The sequence below is a fragment of the Bos mutus genome, chromosome 11, assembly GCF_027580195.1.
Source record: "Bos mutus isolate GX-2022 chromosome 11, NWIPB_WYAK_1.1, whole genome shotgun sequence".
NCBI classification, from domain to species: Eukaryota; Metazoa; Chordata; class Mammalia; order Artiodactyla; family Bovidae; genus Bos; species Bos mutus.
The window spans coordinates 96,123,591-96,145,367 of record NC_091627.1 but is presented as its reverse complement, the minus strand read 5'-3'; the positions used below and the strand labels follow the sequence as shown (position 1 = coordinate 96,145,367).

The window sequence follows — 21,777 nt, the reverse complement described above, 5'->3', positions numbered from 1 at the left end:
TTTTAAACTTTTTTGCTCTCCTAAGAATGCTTGGACTTACTGCCAGCTGTGCCCAAGGTGGTTCTGCCCGGGGGCCACCACAGCACCCAGAACCTGGCAGCTGCCCCAATCAGAGCCTGGGCCCCATCCTTACCTACCAAACTCATTCACCTCAGTAGTTGTTCTATAGAACGAGGAGCAGATTTTGACATTCCCAAGCTTCCCCTCCTCCAGTCTATCCTGGGAGGAAAAAGAGGCCATTGAGTGACTAGCAAATTCCTGCAGGCCTCAGAAGCATTGAATTCCTAGCCTCATGGCTGGGCCCAATCCCTGTCCGGAAGGTATAGAGCCTCTTCTTATCAGTCCATTCAAGGAGCCCTTACTGCATGATAACAATTCATGGCTCCTCTCATTCGATCTGCACAATGACCCTGGGGAGGCAGGAAATATTATTATCCTCATTTCATAGTTGAGGATACTGAGATTAATAGTCAGATCAATGCAAGAGTCAGAGCATGCAGGTAGCCAAGTCTGGATGCCAGTCCAGGGCTGTCTGAGTCTCCAACTTGAGTGCTTAGGCGCTTCCTAATGTTTTCCCCATTTTCCCAGCCACCTCTCTCCCCTTCCTTCAACTTCTAGGGACTCTGTTCTGATTTCCAAGGGAGGACTTAAGTCTGGAGGGATTTGACTGCCGTGAGAGATAAACAGGGACAGCCACAGAGCCCAGGACATCCATCTGGGGCTGATAAGTGAGAGGAGGACATTTCAAATGCCCAGAGCCCAGTGTGGGCTACTGTGGCTTAATGCCTCTGAAGGACTTATAACTCCCTGGGCAAATGCCTTTCTTGTCCAAAGCGGGGAATGTTGAGAGAACAAAAGTTGAGAAAGGCCTTCTCCAATGCCCAGTAGGAAGAGGGTGACTTCTCCCCATTCTGGGCAAGGTGTGCATTCAGAACCCCTGGCAGGCCCCCATGAGTGCCTGTCACTCGCACACACAGAACCTTTTCTGAGAAGGCCTGGGGCCCTCAGACACATGGCTGTTGCCATAGATGAGATACCCAGTTTCTAATCTGAGTGTGGAGGCTTAGAGCCTTGCACACAATAGACCCTGAAAGGAAAGTGATAAACTATAGATAATGATGTTTCTGGAAGAAGGCCCCTTATGAAATATAAAGGGGCCTGGCATTGCCATCTGCAATGGGTGTGGGTGTTTCTCCACAGGCAGCTTTCCAAGGACAGTATTTGAAGAGACCTGAGAAGGGCCCCCAGTGTAACCCGAGCAGCTCCTCACAACCACAGTGAGAGGAACCTGGAGGCTGGAGGAAGTCTAACAGCTGAACCCAGTGCCAGGCTGATGGAAAGAGTAGCATCTTGCGGGTCATTTTTGAGGAAGGAAGAATTCGGGGGAGAACCACTCAGTCCTCCTTATCTTGAGCTCCTTTCTCCACCCTTCTTGCCATTTCCTTCTCCAGGGGATCTTCTCGGTCCAAAGATCAAACCTGCGTCTCCCACATTGCAGGCAGATTCTTTCCCATCTCTCCAGCTCACCCTGGCTAGTTTGCAGCTCACTCTTGGAGGTCTGGGCAGAAGGCCTCTGCAGAGGTCAGAGACAAGATTTGGTTGCTGGCCAGCCAGTCCACCTTGGCCTGGACAGCGGTACTGGAGGCTCCTCCTGGCAGACTGCAACAGGAGAGGTGCATGGGGGCCTGTTAGGGGCCTGTCACCCCCACCAGAGAATGGCAAGAATTGCCCTCAGCTGACAGGCTGTGCAATCTACTCAGGAAAGCCAGAGGTCTCAGAAGTTTCCAGAATCTAAGAACCAGCAAATCCCAGTGGGTTCTGAGCCTCCTTGGAATAACAGGAGAAAATGATAGGAGGCAGGAACAACCCCTTCCATGGACACTCAGACCCTGAGAGGGTTGCAGATCTGTACCCACATCAAAGAGATTGGGGGAGGGCACCCTTTAATAAAAGTATTTAATTTGTTGGGAGAGTGCTTGCTTTATTGAGTTAGGAGATTAACAGATGAAAATCTCAAATCCGCAAGGAATTTTCCCCAGCACTGCTTTCTGGGGGTTATTAATTTGGGGGGATGTTTTGGGCCCTTAGAGAAGGAATCACCACTGGACAGATTTAAACGGCTTTTTGAGCTCCACTGAGCCTGGTCCCTGTGTGGATGGTTGGGAGTGTGCATGTGGGCGTCATTTCTAATGTGATCAATGCTGGTAGGTCAGGCTGTTAATAAAATAGATTTTTATCAAGTTTGTCTCTTTAGGGTTCCCGGGAGGGGAGTGCAGCTGGCTCTTTGCTGATACTGACCTTGCCTGAAGGGAGGGTTGGATGGGTGGGGTCGGGGGGACTCCCTCACTGTGAGCAAACAATTTACCCAGGATTCCGTTGTCTCTCAAGCTTGGATCTGCCTGGCCGCAGGGGAGGAAGGGAAGGAGGATGATCTGAGCTGGAAGCCAGGCAGCGCGTGGAGGGGCTTTTGGGGTTACTCAAAAAATAAACATTGGAGCCTTCCCTGAACTCTGAAAGCAAACTCCAGATCCAAGCTGCTTCTGATCTCAACTCAGCAGACCTGAGCTGAAATTGCCAGAATGTTCTTATAAGGCACATACCCTCTGAAAATATTCCTGCCACGATCAGGAAAAGGCAGAAAGAGGGGCAGGAGAAGTAGGTCGGCTTAGTTGCATCAGACCAAATCAGTACATTTTCAAAAGCCCTGAATGGTTCTCCACACCCAGGCAGAAATGCTTTCTCACTCCGTACCTGATGGAAAAGGAAGCCTGAATTTTTCTTCAACCTGAAACTGCTCCTGCTTACAGCCTTGTAGAATGTTCTCCTAACATCATCTGCCCTCTTCATCTGCACCTCAGTCCTCTGGTCTTGCCATTCACCTGGAATCACCCTTAAAGGGCCTGAGATGCCCTCTCTATGTAGAAAGCAAAGGAGGGAGCTGAAAGTTCTTAGCGCAGATATCAACAAATGTCACTCATTCGTTCAACTACTATTTAGTAAGCATATCCTGTAAGATGTGAGCCACGTGCTTAGAGGTCCAAAAAACACGGCAGATGCCATGCCTGTTCACTCAGACTCTCAGTCTAACGGAGCCCGGAGGTAAATAACTAGACGCTTGGTGATGGGGTGCTAAGAAAGCACAGTGTAGGGGCGCCGAACCCAGACAGAAGGGATCAAGGCAGGCATACAGGAAGAAAAGCTGTTCACATAGACCCCTGAAGGGCGAGCCAACGCTAGCCAAGAGAGGGCACAGAAGGGGGACGAGGCCCCCGGAACAGGCGGAGCAGCAACAGGGCAGAAGTTCCCCGTAGCTGCCCTAGAGAGAGTGGCCAATGACGCAGGCCCTGTGCAGACCATGTTGTGGAGTTTGCACTTGATGCTGAGAACTTTGGAGGACCACTGTGGGGTTTGGGCTGGGAGAGGGACAAAACTGTCTGCTTGAGAGAGATCACTCAGGCTTCAGTGTGAGGCAAGCCTGGGCTGGTCCGGAGGCTGGTCCAGGGAGAAGTGATGAGCTGATGAGGTGAGGTGGTGCCCATCTGAATCAAGATGTTGACAATGGAAATAGAAGGTGTGGACTTGAGACACATTTTTATATGTGTGTGTGTGTGTGTGTGTGTGTGTGTATGTGTATATATATATATATATATGCATTTCCTTTTAAATATACTTTATTTAAAGCAGTTTTAGATTCACAGCAAAATTGAGCAGAAGGTAGAGTTCTCATGTGTCCCCTGCCCCTACATATTCATAGCCTCCCCCATTATCAACATCCTCCACCAGAGTGGTGCATTTGTCTCTGCTGATGAACCCTGCTGTTGTTCAGTCACTAAGTCATGTCCGACTCCTTGCAACCACATGGACTGCAGCACACCAGGCTCCTCTGTCCACCATCTCTTGGAGCTTACTCAAATTCAGTCCTTTGAGTCAGTGGTGTTTTCTAATCATCTCATCCTCTACTTCCCCATTCTACTTTTGGCTTCAATCTTTCCCAGCATCTGGGTCTTTTCCAATGAGTTGGCTCTTTGCATCAAGTGGCCAAAGTATTGGAGCTTCAGCTTCAGCATCAGTCCTTCCAATGAATATTCAGGGTTGATTTCCTTTTGGATTGACTGGTTTGATCTCCTTGCAGTCCAAGGGACTCTGGTCTTCTTGAAAACTCAATTCAAAAGCATCAGTTCTTTGGCATGCAGCCTTCTTTATGGTCTAACTCTCGTATCTGTACGTAACTACTGGAAAAACCAGTAGCTTTGTTGTTTTTTAATACTCTGTCTAGATTTGTCGCAAATTTCTTTCCAAGGAGCAAGTGTCTTTAACTTTCATGGCTGCAGTTAGCGTCTGCAGTGACTTTGGAGACCAAGAAAATAAAACCTGTCACTTTTTCCCCTTCTATTTGCCACTAAGTGGTGAGACCAGATGCCATGATTAATGCTGAGTTTCAAGCCAGCTTTTCCATTCTCCTCTTTCATCCTCAAGAGACTCTTTGGTTGCTCTTCATTTTCTGCCATTAAAGTGGTATCATCTGCCTATCTGAAGTTGGTGATATATTTTTGATGAACCTAAATGGACATCATTACCACCCAAAGTCCATAGTTTACATTGGGGATCATATCTGTTACTGTACTTTCTATGGATTTGGATAAACATGTGGTGACATGAATCCACCATTTTAGTATCACATGAGGTAGTTTCACTGCCCTAAAAATTACCCATGTTCTGCCTATTCATCCCCTTTTCCTTCTTAATTTTTGGCAACCACTGGTCTTTTTATTGGATTTGAAACATGCCTTAATAGGACTTAATGACAGATGGCATGTGGGAGAGAAGGATGATCAAGGAGATGCTCAGGTTTCCATCTTGAACAAATTGTTAACTCACGGCCTCAATTTAGGAAATAGAAGAGGAATAGTACAGTTTTGTTCTGTTGGGTGTTTTCTTTTCTTTAGGGGAGGTTGGTGATGAGTTCCATTTTGAACATGTTATGTGTGAGGAAACTCCAAGTGGAGATGTCCAGCAGATCACCATGTAGACACAGAGGTCTGGAGTTCAGTAGAGAAGCATAGGTTTGTGAGTCATCAGAATCTAAATGGAAATCAAAGGAAAGGATAAGGTTGTCCCCAATGTCTGTGAAGTGAGGAGAGCACCCGGGACAGAACCCCCAGGAACAGTAATATTTGAGATGGGCACAGAAAGCAGAACCCACAATGGAGACTGAGAAGGAGCAGCCAGAGAGGTCGGAGGGTGAATGAGAAGAATGCTGTGACCAGGAAACAGGGGCAAGATGGGGGAGTGGCCAAAAAGTGGTGGGAGAACTGCAGAGTACCCATCGGATGAAGAGACATGGGGCCAGTCTCAGGGGAGGGGATGGGGACAGAGGGTGGAGAAGAGTCAGGAGGACCAAGGCGGGTTCTTTTGGACGGTTCTTCTAATGTGCTTGTCTGTGAAGGGCAGGAAGCTGTCAAGGCGAACAAGGGATCACGGAGGCTTTTGTTATTTGAGAGAGATCGGAGCATATTACATGCTGACAGAAAGGGTCCAGATGAAGGAGAGTGGTTTAAAGATTCAAGAAGCAGAGAGGACGTGCAGAATGGAAGGCTCAGGGCCCAGGGCACAGTTTGGGAGCTCCCCGCAGCAGGAAGCCCGCCCTGGCCCCTATGACAGGCCTGAAGGTGCAGAGAGCTGAGCAGTTGCAGCAAGGTTTGGGGGCTCTGGGCAGGAATGGAGAGTTCTTAGCTGATGATTCCCAAACTATATCTCATGTGGAGAGCAGAGTAGAAGAGCTGACTGGAGGAGTTGTAGGTTGCCACGTGGTCCTGAAGCAGGTAAGTAGCTCCAGACACTGGCTATAGTGGAGCCACTGCATGGAGATTTATGGTCAGAGGAAAGATTTTAAGACTGTTTGACTCTGACTTGATGCTTATCTCCTGGTTTGAATAATCATACTATTCATCATTATCAAGCTACTTTCAGTAGCTCAATAGATACATCCAATATCTAACATGGTCCTTCCTTCTCTCTCTACTAGACGAACACTGATACCTGATGCTTATGCTGTGAAGTGAATGTGAAAGTTGCTCAGTCATGTCTTACTCTTTGCAACCTCATGGACTACACAGTTCATAGAATTCTCCAGGCCAGAATACTGAAGTGGGTAGCCTTTCCCTTCTCCAGGGAATCTTCCCAACCCAGGGATTGAACCCAAGCCTCCCACATGGCAGGTGGATTCTTTACCATCTGAGTCACAAGGGAAGCCCAAGAATACTGGAGTGGGTAGCCTATTCCTTCTCCAGCAGATCTTCCCATACCGGGAATCAAACTGGGGTCTCCTGCATTGCAATTGGATTCTTTACCAACTGAGCTATCAGGGAAGGACTAGCTGGAAAAAGTGATTTTTTTTTCCTTCCAGTTTTATTGAGATATAACTGACATATAAGTTTAGGATATAACTGAATAAGTTTAAGGTGTAGAGCATATTGATTTGATTTACATACATCATGAAATGATGATCACAGTAAGTTTAGTGAACAACAGTCATCTCATAAAAATTAAAGAAACAGAAGAAAAAAATTTTCTTGTGATGAGAGCTCAGGATTTACTCTCTTAACAACTTTCATATGTAACATACAGCAGTGTTAATTACCTTTATCATGTTTACATTACATCCCTAGTACTTACTTATAACTGGAAGTTTGTATTTTGACTGCTTTTATCCAATTCTCCCTATTTCCCCCACCCCCTACCTCTGGTAGCTCCAAATCTGATCACTTTTACTATAAGTTTGTTTGTTTGTTTTATAAAGTTTTTTTAAAAATTGTTTGGCTGTGATGGGTCTTCGTTGCTGCATGTTGGCTTTCTCTAGTTGCGGTGTGCAGACTTCTCATCGTGGTGGCTTCTCCTGTTGCAGAGCACAGGTTGTGGGTGCATGGGCTTCAGTATTTGGGGCTTGCAGGCCCTAGAACACTGGCTCAGTAGTTGCTCTGAGGTATGTGGGATCTTCCTGGACCAGGGATCGAACCTGTGTCCCTCGCATTGCAAGGTGGATTTTAACCACTGGACCACCAGGGAAACCCCTGTTTGTTTGTTTGTTTGTTTTGCTGCAAAAAGCATTCTTATTTCCACTTGGTCCAAGGCATGAGAGAGGGCTCCAGGGTGTTAAAAGTCTGCGTAGTGGCTGCAGAGAGGGGCTTCAGGCAGCCCTGATATTAGGGGCCACCTCAAAGGCCACTGGTCCCCAGAGGCTCCTAGTTGTGCTTGAGGGTGAGCCTTTCGAATAGATAGATATTTGCCCAACCCAGCCTGGGGACCAGACAGCCTGCGGAGGTAGGTCAGGTGGTCACCCATCTTTCTTGATGAGTTTCGTCTCCTCACCTAGGAAGTGGTTCTCCAGGAAGTCACAGATGTGGAAGTCTACATGGGCAGAAACCAGGCCATGCCGATCCAAAAGGGCCTGGCTCAGGTTCTGCTCTAAGAGAAGGGTGGCTTCCTTAGCGTCCTGGATTTTACCCACTTATCTTGAGAGGCTTCTGCATGTCCAGGAAGAGGGCGCGGCTGCCCTCTTCTTTTTTTTACCCATTTGTTATTCAATACTAAGTCATGTCTGACTCTTTGTGACCCCATGGACTACAGAATGCCAGGCTCCTCTGTCCTCCATTATCTCCCAGAGTTTACTCATATTCATGTCCATTGAGTTGATGATGCTATCCAACCATCTTATCTTCTGCTACTCCCTTCTTTTGCCTTCCATTTTTCCGAGTATCTAGAGTCAGCTCTTCACATCAGGTGGCCAAAGTATTGGAGCTTCAGTTTCAGTTCTTCTAATGAATCTTCAGGGTTGATTTCCTTTAGGATTGATTGATTTGATCTCCTTGCTGTCCAAAGGACTCTCAAGAGTCTTCTCCAACTCCACAGTTCAAAAGCATCAATTCTTTGGCACTCAGCCTTCTTTATGACCCAACTCTCACATCTGTACATTACTGGAAAAACCATAGCTTTGACTATAGGGATCTTTGTTGGCAAATGATGTCTTTGCTTTTTAATACACTGTCTAGGTTTTGTATTACATATATAAATTACGTATGTATTCAGTCCAGTTCAGTTCAGTTGCTCAGTTGTGTCCGACTCTTTGTGACCCCATGAATCGCAGCACACCAGGCCTCCCTGTCTATCACCAACTCCTGGAGTTCACCCAAACTCACCCATCACCTTGAGTCGGTGATGCCATCCAGCCATCTCATCCTCTATTGTCCCCTTCTTCTCCTGCCCCCAATCCCTCCCAGCATCAGAGTCTTTTCCAATGAGTCAACTCTTCGCATGAGGTGGCCAAAGTACTGGAGTTTCAGCTTTAGCATCATTCCTTCCAAAGAACATCCAGAACTGATCTCCTTTAGAACGGACTGGTTGGATCTCCTTGCAGTCCAACGGACTCTCAAGAGTCTTCTCCAACACCACAGTTCAAAAGCATCAATTCTTCGGCTCTCAGCTTTCTTCACAGTCCAACTTTCACATCCATACATGACCACTGGAAAAACCATAGCCTTGACTAGACGGACATATACAAATTATATATACATATATCTATCTAAATTTTTTATGAAAAATTTCAAACACAAAAGTAGAGAAAATAGGATAATAGTGAACCCCCATGTATCCACCATTCAGCTTCATCAGTGATTAATATTTAGTCTCCAAAAGCAAAATATTTTGTTTGCTTTTAGGGATTTTGTTTTGTTGCTTATTTTTGCTTGAATCTTTTAAACAAAACCCCAGATGTTGTAAACATTTTAGTACACATCTTTGTGAAATTAGACTTCTTTTGTAAACACAATCACAGTGTCATTATCTCTCTTAACAAAATTAAGAATAGTTCCTTAATATGATGGGAAATCCAGTCTAGATTCAAATGTCCCCTCTTATCTCAAAAAACATCTTTTCACTGTTGGTTTGTACAATTTAGAATCAAAACAAGGTATACACACTGATTTGGGTAGTTACATTTCCCATCGTGTTAGGATCACAACCTTTAGACTCAAGAGGTGCTAAAGGAATGGTCCTCTCTGAAAATCCTTTGTCAGGAGTTCTAAAGTCAAGAGCCCCCACCCTCCCCATCCCCATCTCATATGTCCAGCTTTGCAACTACAGCCCAAACTCAGGTGAGCTGTCAGCGCCTGTGGATGATGCTCAAGGGAAAGAGAAGTGTCACTTCATTGACAGGATATTTTAGGCTGTAAGTAACAGAAGCCCATTCAAGCTAATTTATGCAAAAACAGGGAGCATCAGCAGAACACGGGATGACTTCATGGTACCCAGGGACAGTCAGATCTCTCAGGGGCTGGACCTGGGAAGTCAGGCTGTCCTCTATCTCTGCTTCTGGTCTCTGCCTCTCTCTGGGTATCTTTTTTCAGTCTGCTGCAGCCAGCTTCTTTACTTGTCCCTGCCGTAGGCCATTCCTCAGCCTCTATACTCACAACTACTCCACTCAAGGAGCCATCCCAGAATGTGTTCCTCAATCCATCAATTTGTAATTCTTCAGAGATACTCTAGACTGAGCCACTTGAGCTGGAAACCACAGTTATATCTCTGGTTCTGCCCTCTTGCTTTCCCTGCATACCCACTCAGTAAGTTCAGAATGCATCCATGCATGCTAAGTCACTTCAGTCGGTATGTGACTCTTTGCGACCCCATGGACCCGCCAGGCTCCTCGGTCCATGGGGATTCTCCAGGCAAGAATACTGAAGTGGGCTGCCATTTCCTCCCTCAGGGGATCTTCCCTACCCAGGGCTCTAACTCGCGTCTCTTATGTCTCCTGCACTGGCAGGTGGGTTCTTTACCACTAACGCCACCTGGGTAATAGTCTTAAACAAAAGCTGCTAAAATGTTCTCTCCATTCCCATTTTCTCTTCTGTATTATTGCTGCATTCTCCACAGGGCTCCTTTTTTCTAACCATTTTTGCTGCTGCTTAATTTTATCTTTCCAAACCATATCTTTGGTTTTATGTCTTACTACTGCTTGTTTTGGGCTTCGCTGGTGGCTCAGATGGTACAGCATCTGCTTACAATGAAGGAGACCTGGGTTCAATCCCTGGGTCAGGAAGATCTCCTGGAGAAGGAAATGGCAAGCCACTCCAGTATTCTTGCCTGGAAAACCCCATGAACAGAGAAGTCTGGTAGGCTACAGTCACAGCGACTTCACTTTCACTACCTGTTTCAGAGAACAGTGCCTAAAGTGTTTTTCATGTCAGGTTACCACCCATTACTATAGATCATGAAGTCAAGTTAGGGGGCTAAATTAGCCTTTGAAAGTTCAGTCACTCAGCCATGTCCGACTCTTTGTGACCCCATGGACTGCAGCACGCCAGGCCTCCCTGTCCGTAACCAACTTCTGGAACTTGCTCAAACTCATGTCCATTGTGTCGGTGATGCCACTAGCCTTTAAAAAGCAAAGTAAAATCGAATAGAGTGCATGGCACATGGACTGGGAAGTATTATTTAAGAAACTTAAGTTTTAAGCACGTCATCATGAATATAGATATATATATTATATAAGGATAAAAACAACAAAAGGGCAGTATGTGTGAAATGGTGGGAGAATGGCTCTCGTGAAGGCAAGAGGCTTGCCCTCAAACCCTGTCTCTTAGAAGCTGCCTGACCAGCCCCTCATCCTCAAAGCGTCTCCCTACCTATACAGTTAAAATAGTAACAGAACTCGGGGACTGACTTGCTGATTAAAGGAAATAATATATGTAGTGTTTAACATAGCATCTGGCACATAGAAGGTACTCAGCAAGCTTTAACCATTGTTGGTATTATTGTGCATGTGACAAAGTGAATGGGAATCAGAGGAAGGAGAGGTCTCTTCAAGCTGGGCCCCTGGGATGCCTTGGTCATGAAGGAGGTGGCCTTTGCATCAGGCCCTGGAGAGCAGAAGTGGAATGTGTTTCCCCAGTGGCTCAGTGGTAAAGCATTTGCCTGCAATGCAGGAGATGCAGATTCGACTTGTGTCCCGCATGGACATGACTTAGTAATTAAACAAGCAGAAGTGGAAGAGAGAGCACCCAGGGGGAGGAAGGGGCCTCTCCTTGGAGGCAATGAGGAGAAGGTGCTGGCTGACTCTGAGGAAGAGTCTATAGACTCTGAAAAGTCTATAAATGACATAACCATGAGGTAATTACAAATACCCCCGGACATCCAGACGAGTAGCCTTCAGAGAAGTTTGGCTCCAGAAATCTATCCTGAAGGAGCCAGTTCAGAATTTGCTGTAGCTTTTTCTGTTGGCAATCACTTAGCCATGGCCTCCTCCTTACCCCTTAACGAAGATGTAATGTACAACAGGATGGGCCCTTCACCAAATGCATGAGCTGGGTGCACGTCCCCGAGCCCCATTCAATTCTTCACAGCTCCTGAAAGGCCACACTTCTGCCGTATCCCTGCCACCTGTGCTACTGGGTACACTTTTGGGGAAGAAGTGGTTCTCTTCTACGTGAATTGCACTGCATAACTGAAGGTCCTTGGAAGAGACTCCTAGGTTTGCAAGAGGAAAAACTTTCAATCACCAGGAGTTAGTCGGCCATGGAAGCTCATAGGTTCATTCCAGAACAGTCTAAGACAGAGTTTCTGCCTGTCTGGTCCCAGTCCCAGGCAAGTCTCATAGAGGATTCCAGGCATCTTATTCTGAGTCTATCAAACATTTGAATCACTTAGCTAATGTGCCTCATTCTGACTGTATGGTTTTCTAATGATAATTTGACTTTCCATGTATGGCTGCCTGTAAGGAGAGAATGCAGGGGCTAGAAGATAAGAATAACTAACCCTTCGTTATTATTGTTCAATCGCTAAGTAGTATATGACTCTTTGCGACCCCATGGACTGCAGCATGCCAGGCTTCCCTTTCCTTCACTGTCTCTGGAGTTTGCTCAGACTCATGTCCATTGAGCCCATGATGTTCTCTAACCATCTCATCCTCTGCTACCCTCTTCTCCTTTTGCCTTCAGTCTTTCCCAGCATTAGGGTCTTTTCCAATGAGTCGGTTCTTCACGTCAGGTGGCCAAAGTATTATAGCTATTGTAAATCCTATTGTAAATTAAATAAATTGGCCTTTGGGTTTATATCACAACCCTTGTGAACTTGGTTAGTGTTCGTCAGTATCTCTGGACCTAATCGTCTCTGGGATAATGTCAAGGCAAATTTCTGAATCTAGTCTGGAGTGGATATTCCAAGAAACCTGTGGGGACTTTCTGGTGCCTTCAGCTCCTGTTTATACCTTCTAAATTCCTACATATGCTTGTTGACCCTTGACTCATGCCTCCTTGCTCAGTCTTACATACTTCAGTTCAGTTCAGTTCTCAGTCGGGTCCACCTTGTTGTGACCCCATGAATCGCAGCATGCCAGGCCTCCCTGTCCATCACCAACTCCTGGAGTTCACCCAAACTCATGTCCATCGAGTCGGCGATGCCATCCAGCCATCTCATCCTCTGTTGTCCCCTTCTCCTCCTGCCTCCAATCCCTCCCAGCATCAGAGTCTTTTCCAATGAGTCAGCTCTTCACATGAGGTGGCCAAAGTATTGGAGTTTCAGCTTCAGCATCAGTCCTTCCAATGAACACCCAAGACTGGTCTCCTTTATGATGGACTGGTTGGATCTCCTTGCAGTCCAAGGGACTCTCAAGAGTCTTCTCCAGCATCACAGTTCAAAAGAACCGATCTTCAGCACTCAGCTTTCTTCACAGTCCAACTCTCACATCCATACATGACCACTGGAAAAACCATAGCCTTGACTAAACTGACCTTTGTTTGAAAGTAATATCTCTGCTTTTTAATATGCTGTCTAGGTTGGTCGTAACTTTCCTTCCAAGGAGTAAGCATCTTTTAATTTCATGGCTGCAATCAGCATCTGCAGAGATTATAGAGCCCCCCAAAATAAAGTCTGACACTGTTTCCACTGTTTCCCCATCTATTTCCCATGAAGTGATGGGACCAGAGGCCATGATCTTCGTTTTCTGAATGTTGAGCTTTAAGCCAACTTTTTCACTCTCCACTTTCACTTTCATCAAGAGGCTTTTTAGTTCCTCTTTACTTTCTGCCATAAGGGTGGTGTCATCTGCATATCTGAGGTTATTGATATTTTTCCCAGCAATCTTGATTCCAGCTTGTGCTTCTTCCAGCCCAGCTTTTCTCAGGATTTACTCTGCATATAAGTTAAATAAGCAGGGTGACAATATACAGCCTTGATGTACTCCTTTTCCTATTTGGAACCAGTCTGTTGTTCCGTGTCCAGTTCTAACTGTTGCTTCCTGACCTGCATACAGGTTTATCAAGGGGCAGGTCAGGTGGTCTGGTATTCCCATTTCTTTCAGAATTTTCCATAGTTTATTGTGATGTACACAGTCAAAGGCTTTGGCATAGTCAACAAAACAGAAGTAGATGTTTTTCTGGAACTCTCTTGCTTTTTCGATGATCCAGAGGATGTTGGCAATTACATCTCTGGTTCCACTGCCTTTTCTAAATCCAGCTTGAACATCAGGAAGTTCACGGTTCACATATTGCTAAAGCCTGGCTTGGAGAATTTTGAGCATTACTTTACTAGCATGTGAGATGAGTTCACTTGTGCAGTAGTTTGAGCATTCTTTGGCATTGCCTTTCTTTGGGATTGGAATGAAAACTAACTTTTCCAGTCCTGTGGCCACTGCTGAGTTTTCCAAATTTGCTGGCATATTGAGTGCAGCACTTTCACAGCATCATCCTTCAGGATTTGAAATAGCTCAACTGGAATTCCATCACCTCCACTAGCTTTGATCATGGTGATGCTTTCTAAGGCCCACTTGACTTCACATTCCAGGATGTCTGGCTCTAGGTCAGTGATCACACCATCTTGATTATCTGGGTCATGAAGATCTTTTTTGTATAGTTCTTCTGTGTATTCTTGCCACCTCTTCTTAGTATCTTCTGCTTCTGTTAGGTCCATACCATTTCTGTCCTTTATTGAGCCCATCTTTGCATGCAATGTTCCATTGGTATCTCTAATTTTCTTGAAGAGATCTCTGCTGCTGCTGCTGCTAATGCGCTTCAGTTGTGTCCGACTCTGTGCGACCCCATAGATGGCAGCCCACCAGGCTCCCCATCCCTGGGATTCTCCAGGCAAGAACACTAGAGTGGGTTGCCATTTCCTTCTCCAATGCATGAAAGTGAAAAGTGACTGACTCTTAGCAACCCCATGGACTGGAGCCCACCAGGCTGTCCGTTCATAGGATTTTCCAGGCAAGAGTATTGGAGTGGGGTGCCATTGCCTTCTCCTTGAAGAGATCTCTAGTTTTCCCATTCTGTTGTTTTCCTCTATTTCTTTGCATTGACCTCTGAGGAAGGCTTTCTTATCTCTCCTTGCTATTCTTTGGAACTTTGCATTCAAATGGGAATATCTTTCCTTTTCTCCTTTGCTTTTTGCTTCTCTTCTTTTCACAGCTGTTTGTAAGGCCTCCTCAGACAGTCATTTTGCTTTTTTGCATTTCTTTTCCATGGGGATAGTCTTGATCCCTGTCTCCTGTACAATGTCATGAACCTCCGTCCATAGTTCATCAGGCACTCTATCTATCAGATCTAGGCCCTTAAATCTATTTCTCACTTCCACTGTATAATCACAAGGGATTTGATTTAGGTCATACCTGAATGGTCTAGTGGTTTTCCTTACTTCCTTCAATTTAAGTCTGAATTTGGCAATAAGGAGTTCATGATCTGAGCCACAGTCAACTCCTTGTCTTGTTTTTGGTGACTGTATAGAGCTTCTCCATCTTTGGCTGCAAAGAATATAATCAATCTGATTTTGGTATTGACCATCTGGTGATATCCATGTGTAGAGTCTTCTCTTGTGTTGTTGGAAGAGGGTGTTTGCTATGACCAGTGCGTTCTCTTGGCAAAACTCTTATTAGCCTTTGCCCTGCTTCATTCTGTATTCCAAGGCCAAATTTGCCTGTTACTCCAGGTGTTTCTTGACTTCCTATTTTTGCATTCCAGTCCCCTATAATGAAAAGGACATCTTTTTTGGGTGTTCTAAAAGTTCTTGTAGGTCTTCATAGAACCGTTCAGCTTCTTCAGCATTACTGGTTGGGTCATAGACTTGGATTACTGTGATAGTGAATGGTTTGCCTTGGAAACGAACAGAGATCATTCTGTCGTTTTTGAGATTCCATCCAAGTACTGCATTTCGGACTCTTTTGTTGACCATGATTGCTACTCCATTTCTTCTAAGGGATTCCTGCCTACAGTTATAGATATAATGGTCATCTGAGTTAAATTCACCCATTCCAGTCCATTTTAGTTCGCTGATTCCTAGAATGTTGACGTTCACTCTTGCCATCTCCTGTTTGACCACTTCCAATTTGCCTTGATTCATGGACCTGACATTCCAGGTTCCTATGCAATATTGCTCTTTACAGCATTGGACCTGGCTTCTATCACCAGTCATATCCCACAGCTGGGTATTGTTTTGCTTTGGCTCCATCCCTTCATTCTTTCTGGAGTTATTTCTCCACTGATCTCCAGTAGCATATTGGGCACCTACTGACCTGGGGAGTTCCTCTTTCAGTGTCCTATCATTTTGCCTTTTCATACTGTTCATAGGGTTCTCAAGGCAAGAATACTGAAGTGGTTTGCCATTCCCTTCTCCAGTGGACCACATTCTGTCAGATCTCTCCACCATGACCCGCCCGTCTTGGGTGGCCCCACAGGGCATGGCTTAGTTTCATTAAGTTAGACAAGGCTGTGGTCCTAGTGTGATTAGATTGACTAGTTTTCTGTGATTATGGTTTCAGTGTGTCTGCTCTCTGATGCCCTCTCGCAACACCTACCGTCTCACTTGGGTTTCTCTTACCTTGGACGTGGGGTATCTCTTCACGGCTGCTGCAGCAAAGCGCAGCTACTGCTCCTTACCTTGGACGAGGTCGCATACATCACAGTCCTTCAAATTCACTGTCATGTTTGGTTTGTGAACATATTACTGAACTCAGATTTGGCTGCTCAGCACTCGAAGGACAATACTCGAAAAGACAAGTGCTAGTAGGCATGGACAAGTTGCTTTATTCAGAAGGACAGCAACCTGGGGAGATGGCAGACTCCTGTCCAAAAGCAACTCCAAAGCTTCTGCTTGATCATGAAAGTTTGTTGTTGTTGTTGTTGTTTGTGTTTGTGATCATGAAAACTTTTAAGTGGAGAATTATTTGGGAAGTATATCAACATCATTATCTTCCACTGTGCGCAGACTTTCTTCTGATTGGTTGGTGGTAAGGTAAAAGGAATCTTATGTTCAGCCTAACGTTACCATCCTCCACTTGAATGGAGGCTTTTGTTCCTACAGAAGAGCTCAAAAATATTGTTATGTATATTCACTGGGGCTTCCCAGGTGGCTCAGTGGGAAAAAACCCACCTGCCAATGCAGGAGACGCAGGAGATGCCAGTTGGATCCTTGGGTTGGGAAGATCCCCTGGAGAAGGAAATGGCATCCCACTTCAGTATTCTTGCCTGGAGAATCCCACGGACAGAGGAGCCTGGCAGGCTATAGTCCACAGGGTCACCAAGAGTCGGACACAACTGTTGGAGGAAGGGGAACCCCTTCTATGATCTGAGAGTGGGCTCTTATCTAACACTTGGAAATGAATTGTCCAAGGAGACAGACATGCTGACAAAGCAAGAGACTTTATTGGGAAGGGGCTTCTAGGTGGAGAGCAGGAGGCTAAGGGAACCCAGGAGGAACCCAGGAACCCAGGGCAGAACTGCTCTGTCACATGCTCGCAGTCTCAGGTTTTATGGTGATGGGATTAGTTTTCAGGTTTTCTTTGGCCAGTCATTATGACTCAGAGTCCCTCCTGGTGGTGCAAGCATTGCTCAGCCAAGAAGGATGCCAGAAAGGATTCTGGGAGGTGGTAGGATATATAGTGATTCCTTTTGACCTTTTCCGAACTGTTCTGGTTGGCAGTTATCAGTTCCGTGTTCCTTACCAGGACCTCCTGTCGTAAAATAACTCATGAAAATGGTAACCATGGTGCCTGGCCTGGGTGGACAGTTTCAGTAGTGTGTTTCCCCTAACATGACTGTGTGACTGAGCATGAGCGCAGAGCTGCACGCGTATCTCTTGAGAGGAGCCAGGACCCTGCCTCACGGTGTACTATTGTTTCTTGTCAATTCGCCTTAGTTTCTGCATTCTTTCCCTCCCCTAATAAGCAACTACTTTAATCTGCTCTGTGGAATTCAGAGAAGGTCAAGGATACTGAGTGAAGCTTATTCCCTGTACAAACAAGAAATGGGGGACAAAGAATTTGTACCCAGGAGGGCCCCACAGGGTCCTGCTCTCTTTTGTCAGCTTAAAAAATATTCATAACCTAAAAGTTGAGGATTACGTTTTATTCAGCAGGAAATTTTAGGACTTCAAGTCCAGGAGATAGCATCTCAACCTCTCTCATTTCTCCCTGAGAGAAATGCTCTGACATCACAGATATTCTCCTTCCCGAGTGCCCTTAGGGCTCACCAGCTCCCATTCGAGGGCTGCAGTCACTGAGACTGTGACATCCTTGTTTACTGATATGGCAGGAAATATTCCATTTTTCACTTTTAAAACTACACATTATATGTGTAGTTCTAATCAGTTGTGTAAATAACTTTTTACATTATTTCAAATACACATTTTAATGCATGTGCTTGTCATCATGTAGTATGAATTTGCCAAATAAACTGTAGGAATGGGTTTAGGACTTCCTCTTTCAAAAAGCTTTTCCTCATCTCTTGGTGCTCTGTCAAAGACTGAACCTAAGAAGTATCTAAAGGTTCCTCAGATATCTCTAGGAAAGCTCTTCATTGGCCCATATAAGAGAATTAAAACTGGCTTTTGGTTTCTGCTGGAAAATTCAGGGTGCTGGTTAAGACTCAGTGTTAAAGAGCTTTGCTGGATAGTGGGGGAAAACTGGTTACTTTTAAGAAACGAATCTGTTAGAATCACAAAATTTATTACAAATCAGCATCAGGCAGAAACTGACAACACTGTGTTTTGATACTTTGTAGCTAATACACTGCTGTCAAGTTTTAGGAGGATGGATGATGGGGTGGGGATGGTAGAGTTACAGGATGAAAGTGAATAAGGCCATGCAGATAGAGAATTACCACAGTGTGTGTGTGTACTTTACACCTTGGAGGTGAGTAAACTTCATCTGAGAAATAAATTTATATAGTTTTAAATCTTAGAGCAAGTGTTTAGAGGCTATGTAACCTTATCATTAAAGATTGCATTCTATAGCAAATTACATTTTTTTAAAATCTTTAAATCAGGATGTCCTAAGGGGAAATTTTCAACAAATTAGCCAGGGCAAACTTTAATGATAGTGATATGTAAAATAAGTGCAGAAGAAAGGGACAATCGCTCTAACTGATACATGTATACACACACATGGCAGATTTTACTCTTATTGAACCACACATAAGAGCTCTCCTGGTGGCTCAGCGGTAAAGGTCTGCCTGCCGATGCAGGAGATGTGGGTTCAGTCCCTGGGTCGGGAAGATCTCCTGGAGAAGGAAATGGCAACCCCTCCAGTATTCTTACCTGGGAAATCCCGTGGACAGAGGGGCCTGGTGGGCTACAGTCCATGGGGTCACAAAGAGTTGGACACGACTTAGCAACAAAACAACATCATCAACCACTCTTAATGGCCCACTCATTGCTTTGTCTTCTCAAAGGCCTGTGTGTTGCTTTTAAAAAGTATTGATGTCTGATTCTCAGACCCCTAGATTCTCATGTCATTAGTCTGCAGTCAACCTGGATGTTGGAATTTCTGAAAAATTCCCTGATGATCCTTACGCAGCTAAGGGTAAGAGCCATGATACACATGCTATAGTCAGGGCAGGGCCAGTGCAGGTTATAATTTGTTTCCATCTGAGGATAGAACTAGAGTTTAGGCTTGAAAGTTTTCTGCCCTTTTTGGTTCCTTAAAAGGAGATTTGGCAGTGCTTAATATTAATAGCTACCACTCTTGGAATTAAATGAAAAGTAACTTCCACTAATCATATAGTGACCGAGTTACTAGTCACAGAAAAGGCCTCAGTTCTGGACCTCAGTTCAGTCACCTTTGCGTGACTGAGAACTGCTTTCTGTGACATGTGACTCTTCAAGCTTCCATTCCGCTCCATCCCAGCTGGGAGGGGCACCTGGTGCCTACCCTGGCCTGGACAAAATCTCTGAGAGCTCTTTTCCAGCCCAGAGATTTTCTTTCCACTTGACCTGCTTCTCCATCTCTAATTCCCCACTTTTGAAGCCAACCATGGTATAAAGGTCACTTTGCAATGAGCTGCTTGGGATTACACATTAACCATTTTATCAGGCTTCCAAGAGTTTTTAAGCCTAGCTTTGGCCAGAGGCTTTTTAGAGTCGATTCCTTTGAAACCCTGTGACTCAGATTGGGATGTGAATCCATACAGCCAGGACTCAAACCCAGCCAAAACCCAGGTTGGGACTTGAATCCACAATCTTTTAACTGAGATCACATACCTGGTTTCAGGACTTAATGAGGCTCAGGTTCTAGGTCTTATTTCAGAAAAAATTCAGTGAGAGGCAAACTGATAGCTAAGAAGTGAATTTATTTAGAGTGAAACACACCCCACAGAGTGTGGGCCATCTCAGGAGGTGAGAGCAGTCCCCAGATATGGCTTGCTTAGTTTTTACGGGCTGGGTAATTTCATAGGCTAATGAATGGGAGGATTATTCCTACTATTTGGGGGAAAGGATTTCCAGGAATTGGGCCACCACGCACTTTTTGATCTTTAACATGCAGCCTTGGAACTGTCATGGCACTGGTGGGTATGTTACTTAGCTTACTGATGTGTTATAGTGGGTGTACACTGAGGCTCAAGGTCTAGAGGAAGTCAACTCATCTTGAACCTGTTTGATTGTAATCAGTGTATGCCATGTCCTCAGGCTATATCATTCTTTGAAAGTTTGTGCCCTGCCCCCTTCCCCCCTGTTTCACTTTTATTCAATATGAACATGAGACTTCACTGGTGGCTCAGACGGTAAAGCATCTGCCTGGGAGACCCGGGTCCAAACCCTGGGTCAGGAAGATCTCCTGGAGATGGAAATGGTAACCCACTCCAGTATTCTTGCCTGGAAAATCCCATGGATGGAGGAGCCTGGTAGGCTACAGTCCATGGGGTCGCAAAGAGTCGGACACAACTGAGCAACTTTACTTTCTTTTCTTTCAGTATGAAAAGTATTTAAATGTTTTATTATGGAAAATTCAAATTTACGCAAAAGTGGTTTGTAGCAGAATGACCTCCCTCAATGTACCCATCACCCAGCTTTAATGGTTATCAGCTAATTCATGCCCAATCTTGTGCCTCTATTTCAACCCACTACTCCAAATACACACACCATGTTATGCTGAATCAAATCCCATACACCGTATCAATCCATCTGTAAATATTTTAGTAGGTGACTCTAGATGATAAGGCTGTTTCTTTCGTCCCTCATTTTTTAATTATGATAAAAATATGCTTAATATAAAATTTACTGTCATAACTACTTTTAAGTATGTAGTTTAGTGGTGTGCGTGCTCAGTAGCTTCAATCATATCCAACTCTTTCGACCTTCCAACAACACAAGAGAAGACTCTACACATGGACATCACCAGATGGTCAATACCAAAATCAGATTGATTATATTCTTTGCAGCCAAAGATGGAGAAGCTCTATACAGTCAGCAAAAACAAGACCAGGAGCTGACTGTGGCTCTGATCATGAACTCCTTATTGCCAAATTCAGACTTAAACTGAAGAAAGTAGGGAAAACCACTAGACATTCAGGTATGACCTAAATCAAATCCCTTACAATTGTACAGTAGAAGTGACAAATAGATACAAGGGATTAGATCTGATAGAGCACCTGAAGAACTATGGATGAAAGTTCATGACATTGTACAGGAGGCAGTGATCAAGATCATCCCCAAGAAAAAGAAATGCAAGAAAGGAAAAATGGTTGTCTAAGGAGGCCTTACAAATAGCTCTGAAAAGAAGAGAAGTGAAAGGCAAAGGAGAAAAGAAAAGATATACTCATTTGAATGCAGAATTCAAAAGAATAGCAAGGAGAGATAAGAAAGCTTTCCTCAGTGATCAAATGCAAAGAAATAGAGGAAAACAATAGACTGGGAAAGACTAGAGATCTCTTCAAGAAAATCAGAGATACCAAGGGAACTTTACATGCGAAGATGGGGACAATAAAGGACAGAAATGGTATGGACCTAACAGAAGCAGAAGATATTAAGAAGAGGTGGCAAGAATACACAGAAGAACTATACAAAAAAGATCTTCATGACCCAGATAATCACCATGGTATGATCACTCACCTAGAGCCAGACATTCTGGAATGTGAAGTCAAGTGGGCCTGAGGAAGCATTACTATGAACAAAGCTAGTGGAGGTGATGGAATTATAGTTGAGCTATTTCAAATCCTAAAAGATGATGCTGTGAAAGTGCTGCACTCAATATGCCAGCAAATTTGGAAAACTCAGCAGTGCCACAGGACTGGAAAAGGTCAGTTTTTATTCCAATCCCAAAGAAAGGCAATGCCAAAGAATGCTTGAACTACCACACAAATTGCATTCATCTCACATGCTAGCAAAGTAATGCTCAAAATTCTCCAAGCCAGGCTTCAATAATATGTGAACCGTGACCTTCCAGATGTTCAAGCTGGATTTAGAAAAGGCAGTGGAACCAGAGATCAAATTGCCAACATCTGCTGGATCATCAAAAAAGCAAGAGAG

At 44.8% G+C, this 21,777-nt stretch overlaps 1 protein-coding gene across 8 annotated transcripts in view; it reads left to right on the top strand.

The window, feature by feature from the left end:
• The window catches only part of SLC4A5 (solute carrier family 4 member 5), a 124,828-nt gene that overhangs the window by 44,848 nt on the left and 58,203 nt on the right, over positions 1 to 21,777 (top strand). The window lies entirely within an intron of this gene.